The sequence below is a fragment of the Neltuma alba genome, unplaced genomic scaffold (genome assembly GCF_004799145.2).
Source record: "Neltuma alba isolate B1F8T4 unplaced genomic scaffold, ASM479914v2 tig00000105_pilon, whole genome shotgun sequence".
Lineage (NCBI taxonomy): Eukaryota > Viridiplantae > Streptophyta > Magnoliopsida > Fabales > Fabaceae > Neltuma > Neltuma alba.
In genome coordinates this window covers 749,308-759,277 of record NW_021631921.1, presented here as the reverse complement: position 1 = coordinate 759,277, position 9,970 = coordinate 749,308, and the positions used below count along the sequence as shown (strand labels likewise).

The window sequence follows — 9,970 nt, the reverse complement described above, 5'->3', positions numbered from 1 at the left end:
ATGCCACTTTCATTTCTCCAAAGTGGAAAGGAAAGGAAAGGGAAAAAGAAAGACATTAAAAAGCTTGCTGGGTCATTGACCAATGACCCTTTCAATTACAATTACAAACAGACAAAACACGATGACTCCTTCCCCCCACTATGGACCCTACCACTCCCACACATTGGTCTCCAACTCCATCACGCAACCAAACAGAGCTCAACTTGGCATCTCCCATACCTCCATCTGTTTCTGGGGTCCATCTTCACATGCCAGAGGATAAGCTCAAGTGATGAAAAAAAATGGGGCCATAAAAAAGGACACAACTTTACTCCATCTATATCCTTTCCTAACCAATTCACCACCAAAGTTTTCTCCTGCTTGTTCAACCTGTTATATCAGATAACAATATATATATGGCAGAGTTCAGTGAATCATATGTGTCATGAAACACTTCTCATCATCTTCACTTGCAAATCAGTGAGTCTGCCATACAGTAGAGTCCACTAATTAGTCGTTTGTAAGCATCAAATAATGAAAAGCATCTTCCAACACGATGGAGCCCACAAAGTCATGCGTGACAGGAAACTGATAATTAGGCCCTATGCAGGCTGAACTAACAATTCCGGCCATGATTCAAGGGAAAACTAAAATCTAAAAGAGAGAATTATATAAAATCTTATTTATATCACATTCTTACATAAAAGTTTAAAGACACATAATACAGGGTTACATAATGGGAGCATCCATTGTTTATTAACCCCATATACCAGACCTGCCAAGCACAGAATAATAATATTATCTAGACCTACAAGGACTTGTTTTGGCCATAACCTACAATTACAAGTGAAGAAAAATGCAATAACTACCTTTTTTCTTAGCCACGGGATCTTCCCATGATTTCAAGGAAAAAAATAAGAGTCCCGTGATACATGTGATTTCCCCAAGTCAATTTCAATGGTGATACCATATTGATGACATTTCTGACTGTTTGTGAAGAGATTCCATTCCTCCTACTCCTGCTTGTATGTCATCCTTAAAATCAAAAGATGCCAGATCACAAGGGGACCCAAACATTAAATGGAAATTGCTGCCGTTGTTATTGTTGCTGCTGCTGCTGCTGTTGTTGTGGTGCTGATGGTTGGTTTCAAAAGGAGAGTTAAAAGCCTTGAACGGGTCAAAATGACCTTCCTCTCGGGCAAACATCGGCTGGTTATTGGACATGTTGGAGTCTTCAAAGAAGTTTCCATCCATTACAACTCCTTGATTAGGGAAGAAATTGTTCTGCTGCTGCTGAATGTTGGGCTGGGAAAGGTTTTGATTTTCTACAGCGACACGGTTACTGGAACTTACGTTCTTATTTCCTTGAGCATTCGCATCATAGACTGACATAAGGTCGCTTATCAATTTCTGGCCATCTTCAGGAACTCCAAGGCCCGATAGATTCAATGAAGGTGGAACTAAATTAACAGACTGGGCACTTGGTTTGGCTGCGTGAAAGATTGAGGGAAGACAACAGGCTTGACCTCATTAACGTGGAAATTTGGCCCACCAAAATCTGCAGAACTGCCTCTGTATGGGCAATTCAATTGATGGTTATCCCTAGAAGTCCTGTCAGCAAAAGCAAGACGAACTTCGCTGTAAGGGCACTGAGGGTGCTCACAAGTGTAGATTTTCTGATTCATCATGTTAAAGTCACCAGGAGCCTTCCTCTTCCGAATGAAATCCAGGTTTGTGATAATCTCTCCCTTGATTGGAAAAGAAGGTTGCTGGATTGGCAACCTTCCCCTCATGCCATCCATCCCAAGATTGGATGGATTAAGATTCTCAGGTTTCTGCTCCTCCACATCAAAGTTTGGTTCATCCTCAGCCCTTCAACATCATACTCACTGCAGTCATTGATGACCAAGGATCCACTCCCCCCCGTTGAAGACAATGGAGGGCAATAGTCAGGGTACAGCTCTCGTGCCAAAGCCTCCTCTTGGTTAATGATCGCAAGCCAGGTTGCACTTTCCTTGGCTGTCATTTTATCTTGAAGGCATTTTGACTGCCTCACTAGCTTGCGAATCTTGGCAATATCAGGAGACATGTGCTTTATAACAGCAGTCAACACCCCCACCTTCCATGCCTTCTTCAGGTCATGTGGTTTCTTATATGGCGGAGGGCCTTGATCTTTAGGTAAACCGATTTGTGGCCACCAATCTTCATTCCCAGTGGGCCACCATGGTGGAGCAACTCCCTTCTCTAATGGAAATCGTCTCTGAGGCGGATCACAGTGCTGCATCAGTGCTGACAAGAGAGAACCCAAGGTTGTGTCCTGAAGCTCTTGCAGGGTGTGTGGAGTGGGACCAAGAGAACTGCATCCATCATTCTTTCCTGGAATCGCATTATCTGCCTGATATTTTGCTATGGCAGCTGGACCATTCCGATCAAATCTGACTTTATCCTTCCACCATTCACGGAGATTGTCAGATGCCCCAGTCACAGGTTTTCCTTTCTCTGGAATTATCCCATAAACAAATCCTTGAGCTTTGCAAACCTCCATCATCTTTAGCATGTACTTTAAGATTCCATCTTGGGCCCTTGACATCTTCTTCCTCCTTGCCTGTTCTTGGGACTGCCTTTGCTTTGCTGTATCTGTTCCTTCCTTGGACATGCTTTGTTCTTTTAACCGTTTATAACGCATCCTGTCTCTCCACATCCTCCTCTGAAGCTCATCCATATCATCAATTTCATCATCACTGTAATCATCTTCAACAGCCACCTCTGGTTCAGTCTGCCGGGTGACAACATCCCCTTGACCAAGGGAAGCAGAATACATATCCAAATCTCCACAAAACCCCATCTCTTCAAACATCATCATCATTCCCCACGGATAAAGATATGCCTAAAACGTTGCCTGAATGTTTTTTTTTTTAAAAAAAAAAGGATTCCACCAATAAAAGCTACAGGACCAGTGTTCCAAACTTTTTCCCCTCTTTATACCCAGATCAAAGTCAAGAATTTCTCAGACTTTTTCTAGACCTTCAACCTGTCAAAGGACATAAACATAGAACAATCAAACCTAGTAAAACAAAGCAAATCAAACACTTTTCATGTAAACAGGGCTTTTAACAACGGAATTGTCATGAGTAGACTCTTCCTTCATTTTCAAGCGCAGATAAATCAGATAAAGTGCTAAAAATCTCACCAAAAACATCGTAAATGTCCTAATCACCAATACATAATCAATCGGACCATATCTAAAATCTTTAGTCGGTCAGAATATTAATTAAGTGCTGGGGACTTGAATGATTGCACAGATCTAAACCAGCCACACGCAAGCTACAAGAATAGAAACATCCAAAGTCGCTGATATGGTGATTCATGAAGGAGATATTTAAACTTCAGGTCGATTTTGAAGATTATCTCATCAAACAATCATCAAAAGGATAACTGCCGAGAGAGATAGGCAGGTTTTCCTCCAAAAGAAGTCACAAGAATATTAGCAAACTTGCAGGGAAACCTTCCAAACAAGGTCATCCAAAGAAAAGAGGACCCAAGACCGACCCAACCACTCAAGCAAACAATATCAAGTTCAAAAGTTAGAAACAGATGAGAAATCCAAAAACAGATAGGAGAGCCCACTATAAGACTCATACAGATCCACCTGGGAACAAAACCAGCATCAATTCAAACAAGACTTAAAGCAAAACCCCCCACGGATCGGATTGAGCAATTACAAGCTAAGATGAAAGAAAAAACACAACAAAACAGCAAAAGAAGCAAGCAAAACCGGATGAAGGAATCTTACCAGAAGATCCAAAATCTGAAACTTTCTCTTCTTCTGAAGTCGGCACAAGTCAATAAGGGAAGGAGGAGAACATGGGTTTATGAGAGTTGACCAGAAAGGGAAGGAAGACGAGAGGAAGGAGAGGAAGGCAGAAGGTGGGAAGAAGAAGAAGGAGAGAGAAAAGGAAGAGGGAAGTGATGATTATGGGATTTTGGGTGCGTTCACATCTATTTTTGGGAGCGGCAACGTGACTCCCTGTGAATGGCAAATCTGAACCCTTCATGTCATCCAATGGAAAAGAAATACCCACGTCATAGAAAGTATTTGGCCTTTTGTGTCTTTAAAGAAAAAGCAAATAATTCATTAAAACCCGATGTAAGTTTCACCATAAAAAAAATTATATTACATGTAGTCATAAATATAAGAATTAGATATAAATTTTAAATCCTGGTCAAAAAATGGATATAAATTTTAAATATAAAATTTTGATCCTTTTTACTTCTTAAATTATAATCTTTCTCATAATATCCATGCAAATTGTATATAATAAAAGAGTTTTCATTAAAAGAAAGTTACATAACATATAATTAAAAATGATATTTTAATAACCTATTTTTTTAAAAGTATCCAATAAAGAGAGAATGAGAATAATTAATATAATGAGACCAACCAATGGAAGTAAAAATTAAAAAATGATACTAAAAATCTGGATATGTATTTGTGTCTTCTATAAATGGGAATATGTTACCAAAAAAAAAAATCTAATAGCAGCATTATCCATGCATATAGAAATATTAAGTAACTTTTTTATTTCGTGTTTATGAAAAAAACTAAAACAGAGTAAGAGATTAGTCATAGATACAATACAAGTTGTAATATCCAAGAAGGTTAAAAAAGGTTGGAATATTCATAATCATATGCCAAAGATAATATCTTGCTAACCTCCGTATGAAATACATTGGAACATTTCAGTTTATGTTAAAAATTGCTGGGAAAAAAAAAAGCTTGTGTCAAAAATTAAAATAATCCATATATAAATTTTATGAAAATTTACATAGCTCATAAATTGTAAATTTATGCATAATTTTTTAATTGTTTGTGGATTAATATATTTTTATATAAATATTACTTTTTATGATTATGTATAAATATTTTTATATTTTAATTTAATTATATTATTTTAATCATGATCGTTCTAATTTTGATTAGACCACTAAATCTCAAACTGTTGTTTTGATTTGTTTGATGACTGATCTGATTTTTAATATTTTGATTAAAAATTACCTACTTCAATTAATTTGATGATTGGCCCGATTTCTAACATTTTGCTTAAAAATTATCAGCCACTAACATTTAAAAAAAAAACCTAATTTAGAAAAAGGTGGGAAACAAGGAGAAAAACCAAGAGAGAAGAAGAAAGAATGAGAGTGGTTGATGGGATAGTTATTGAGGAAAAGAAACACAAAACACAACAATAGTTGAAACTTTCTATATTTGCTTGCATTCAATAATTCTCTCTTTTGAACCCCTCCTGGCAAGTTTTAGATTCATAATGTCTCTTTTTCAATTTCCCTTTCCACTCTTGATATTTCACCCCCATTCCTCTTTTTCAACCTTGACCAAACATTTTGCATTTCTCTCATTTGGACTAATGACACTTGGCTGTATAGTTTGGCAATAATAAGAAATATTATTCATTTGTCATTGAATAGGCTTCATAATAATCTTCATAAATAACATTACTAATTTTTTTTTTATAGATTTTGCAATTTATATTAACTGTTGTCCGAGGGTATATATATATATATATTGTGCTAAAGCATAGTTATCCTCCTATTAGAGAAAATCCTATTCGAAACACTGTCGGGCACTAAATATAGGCACCTCTCTCAATGAGAATTCGAACTTTAGTTTATCACGTTGTAAGGGACTAACTCCTTCTATTATACCCAACTCCTGTTGGTAAGGATAATATTAATATGAACTAGGTAGGTCCCTCTTTATCTCCCTCTATCTCTCTCAATATATGATGTTAAAAGAGATAGGCTCTTTTTTTTTCTTTTTTCTTTTTTGGAGAAACGGGAAATGTTCAACTAGCAGTATCTTTTTGTGCTGATTATTATTATTATTTTAAAAAATTAATCTTAATATGTAAATATTTGAGAATATTCTATCAACATTTAAAATTTTAATATAGACATCTTTTTGTTAATGACATTAGTGTTAGAGGATTAAAAGGACACATTACAAAATCAAAAGATCAAGATAAAACTTATATGTAATTAAGGGACCAAAGATGCACTCTTGCCGTTAGAGATTTTAATATGGTTTTAGTAAAAAAGAATTACCCTTTAATTTGTTAAATAAAAACAATGAAGTTTTCTTCATATTTTATTGGACAGACGATGAAGAGGAGGATGCTTTTATTTTATTTTTAAGTTGTTTATCCATTACCTAAGTATATTGTACGTAAGAGATCATGTCATATTAATTACAATTAAATAATTTATTTAGTTTTCTGAAGCTAATCAAATTAATTAAATACCTCTTATATTAAAAAAAATCATATTATTAGTATCTTGACCTAGATTCACTAATTCATCTAAGCTGATGTAGTTACAATCTCTTTTTTTCCTTATATTTTTTCTTGCCAACCTTTTTTCCCCCTAATGTTACAAGTTACAATCTTTACTATCCAATCCAATTCCTAGTTATTGTTGTCCTGGCTTCCTCAAATCCTGTTTGGTTTCTAACAATGTTTACTCTTAAAATTAAAATATTAACAAAAGCTGAGTTTAATAGAATGGATTAGTTCTTCATAAGTCATAATATGAAGAACAAGATTTAATTTTCATAAGAAGAGATGCTTACATTTAATATCTAACAGTATCTTGAATTAAATTATTTTCAATACAAGAATGTTTCATATGTATTCTTAGCAAAGGAAAAAAAAATGAAAATTGGAATTGGAATTCCCCAAATGCCAATTGCATGTTCGGTTGACATTCATCAGATTTTATCCCATTTCCCAGTGATTTAAAATTCCATCCTACACAGTGAAATTGATGCCCGCCCCTTTTTTTGACCAGCAATCCCTTGCCTCATTGCACTACTACTACTAGTGAAATGGGCGTCCTAATATGAGATGGCAATTTACATTACTACCCTTGCATAATAACCCCTCAATCATTTAGTTTCTAAGTTACAATATGGTAAGATAAGATTAATTTTTCTTGGTAATATATTCCATCCAAGATTTTTTCCCCAGCTGTAATTGATTTAATTTCAATTTTTTATTATTAAAACAAGATTTGATTTTAAATTTGTGCCTATCTTGTAATAAAACCATAATAAATGCATTTGGATAAGACGTGACGTTCTAGTGCATAGGTTTTGGGAATTAGGCTAACCTGAAGATCAGCATAACCAAACTATTCATTATTCTAATAAGTGCCAAAGTGAGAAAGTTAAAATTAAGGACCCGGAATTAAGGATAATTGCTCTAAATGGCCATAAATTTTTCAAAAAATTACACAGCATTCCCTAAACTTCATTAAAATTAATTTGAAAATTTTTCATTTTTAAAGTTTATACAAAATTTTACTCTATGAAGAAAAAGTAAACTGCTTTACATCCTGTAAGTTATGCCAAAATTATACCAACCTTTTTTTTTCTCAATTTTCAAAATAATAAAAATTTTAACAAATAAAAAAATAAGTAGAAATATAATTTCAATAAATGATACAGTTAGGGATGAAGTTATCTAGAACATTTGAATTTAGGAAAGAAAACTGTGATAAAAGGGATAGGCAACTTCTTCATGAATAATGCCAACCACGCCAACAATGAGAAAAATGAGAAAGAAGATGACAAAAAATATTGAATACGATGTTTGATTGGAAAAATAATTGAGGATAATATCTATGTCACATTGTCATGTTAATATGACTTTTGTATGTTTGATTTTTTTTTATTTAACACTTTTCTTTCAATAGAAACTGAAAATATACAGTCAAATAAATACCAAACATAGAAGAGTACACGAAAAGGAAGGACCAACCCAGGAATCTCTTTTCATTATTCATTAACTTAACACATTGTTGTGAAAGTTTATTAAAAGTATAAAAATTAGAAGAAACATATGCCTTCCAATTTCTTCCTATAATCCTACTGATCCTTTCTTTAAAATCATTTTCTGATAAGCAAAGTTTGAATAATTCTTACTACTCTGATCCTATTTATAGGATAAAGAAAGAAAATTTTTTTTGTCTAATTTATAAATTACTTCATTAAATTTTTACCATGAATGTACTATATTGTCTTTCATTTATTATAATGTAGATTGTTATTTTTTTGAAAGATATATATATTAAATAGAGATAAAATTGAAAAGTTATTATATTTTAATGAAGAGTTAATGCAGCTTAAGGTTTTTTTTTTTATTTATGTGAAACATGTTAAAAGTGTATTATATATAGAACCAAAAGAGTATTATTTATTTATTTTTTGATCGAATAATGATTGGTTTATCCATGGGAGTGATAAGTACCTAGGAGACAAGTGAGTACCTCGTTAACAAACATTTTAATCAACATTTAAAGAGTGGAGCAGGTATTTTGACCAAACAGAATTTGAACTAAAAAGAAATTATTCAATTCTCAATTGGCTTTGCTTTGTAATATTACAATGAAAAATGCATCACCATGCATTTCAGTTCTATCTTCAGATATTTATAACCTTATAATAAAATGTTGTATCCATTAATTGAAATAAAAGTTATGTTAGACTGAAATGAGAGGAAATTCTCCCTACAACATATTTTTTAATTTACAAGACTTGAACTCAAAACTTAAGGAATACAAAAGTTTTTTTTTTTCCAACCCAGCAATCATAATATAAATTATAATGATATCTGACGTACAATCAAATACACTTTCTACTATAAAATCCATGAAAGTTTGCCTAAGAAATAAAGAAAAACACAAAAAAGAACAGAGGAAATGATAAAAAAAAATACCTATTGAATTTTTTTAAAAAAAACGTGATGTTTACTATTCTAGTAATAATTTTGACTACTCTTGGCATGGCAAAATAAATGAAAATCACTAACTTATTAGTTTAAAACTCAACAGTTTTTTTTTATACTGAAAATCCTATTTGAATTAGAATTTAAATTAATCCTAAAAATTTAATGGCATATATTTTGTTTTTGTTATTTGAAAAAAGGGGTTTTTTCCAGCTCAGTTAATTTACTTATATTCTTTGTCATCAACTACCTTTGCCTAACCATTAAGTACGATTCACCTATAAATATCATTTAATGGCGTTGAAAATTCTTTGAAACGGTGCCCGCCGCCGTCCGTGATTCATAAGGAAAACAGATATTTTATTTATTAATAATAAATTATTAATAGAGACGTCCCTATTATTCCTTCTGGCCACTGCGGACTTTTTCTCCTTCATCCGCTATCGTTTTACTTTACCTGCAAACAGTAAATAAATAAAATAATAATAATAATAATAATAATAATAATAATAATAATAATAATAAGAATAAATAAGTCTGAGTAATTGTTTTTTCAGTGTGTGTTTTTTGGGGAAGTTTTTCTAAGTCCATTTACCTAGTCCATGGTACTTTGAAAGTATTTTCAAAAGAAGTGGCTGTGGAAATAAAAGTGAAAGTAAAAGCGATAGTAAGATGGATGGAAGTGAGTTTTCAAAATATGTTTAGCGTATATAAATCAAACTTTAGTATAAAAATTATTTTATATTTTGTATATAATGGGAAAAACCACAATATCCTTTTACTAATTTTTTTATAAAAAAAAAAAGAACTTTGGCAGTGAACAATAAATTTACGAAGTACAATCACAACTTTAGGGTTCGTTTGACTCAATGAAAGGAAGGGGAGGGAAGAGATTTTAATGGAGGGAAGGGGAAGCGAGGAGAGTGGAATGATTTTAATATTATCTTGTTTGGATTTATAAAAAAAGGAGGGGAGGAAAAGAATTTTAATATTATCTTGTTTGGTTCATCAGAGAAGGGAAGGGAAAAATATTTTAAAATGGACAATTTTGCCCTTATTTTATTTAAGATATGGGTATAATAGTTACAGTATTACATTTTCTCTCTAAATTCCACCAATTTTGGAAGGGAGGTTGAGGAGGGGAGGGGAGGGAAAATTTTCCCTTCGCTCCTAAAATTTGTGTATTGCCAAAT

At 32.9% G+C, this 9,970-nt stretch overlaps 1 pseudogene; it reads right to left on the bottom strand.

The window, feature by feature from the left end:
* Window positions 1–647: 647 nt before the first annotated feature.
* LOC114721026 (protein ETHYLENE INSENSITIVE 3-like) lies at window positions 648–3,935 on the bottom strand (annotated as a pseudogene).
* Between the last annotated feature and the right edge of the window lie 6,035 nt (window positions 3,936–9,970).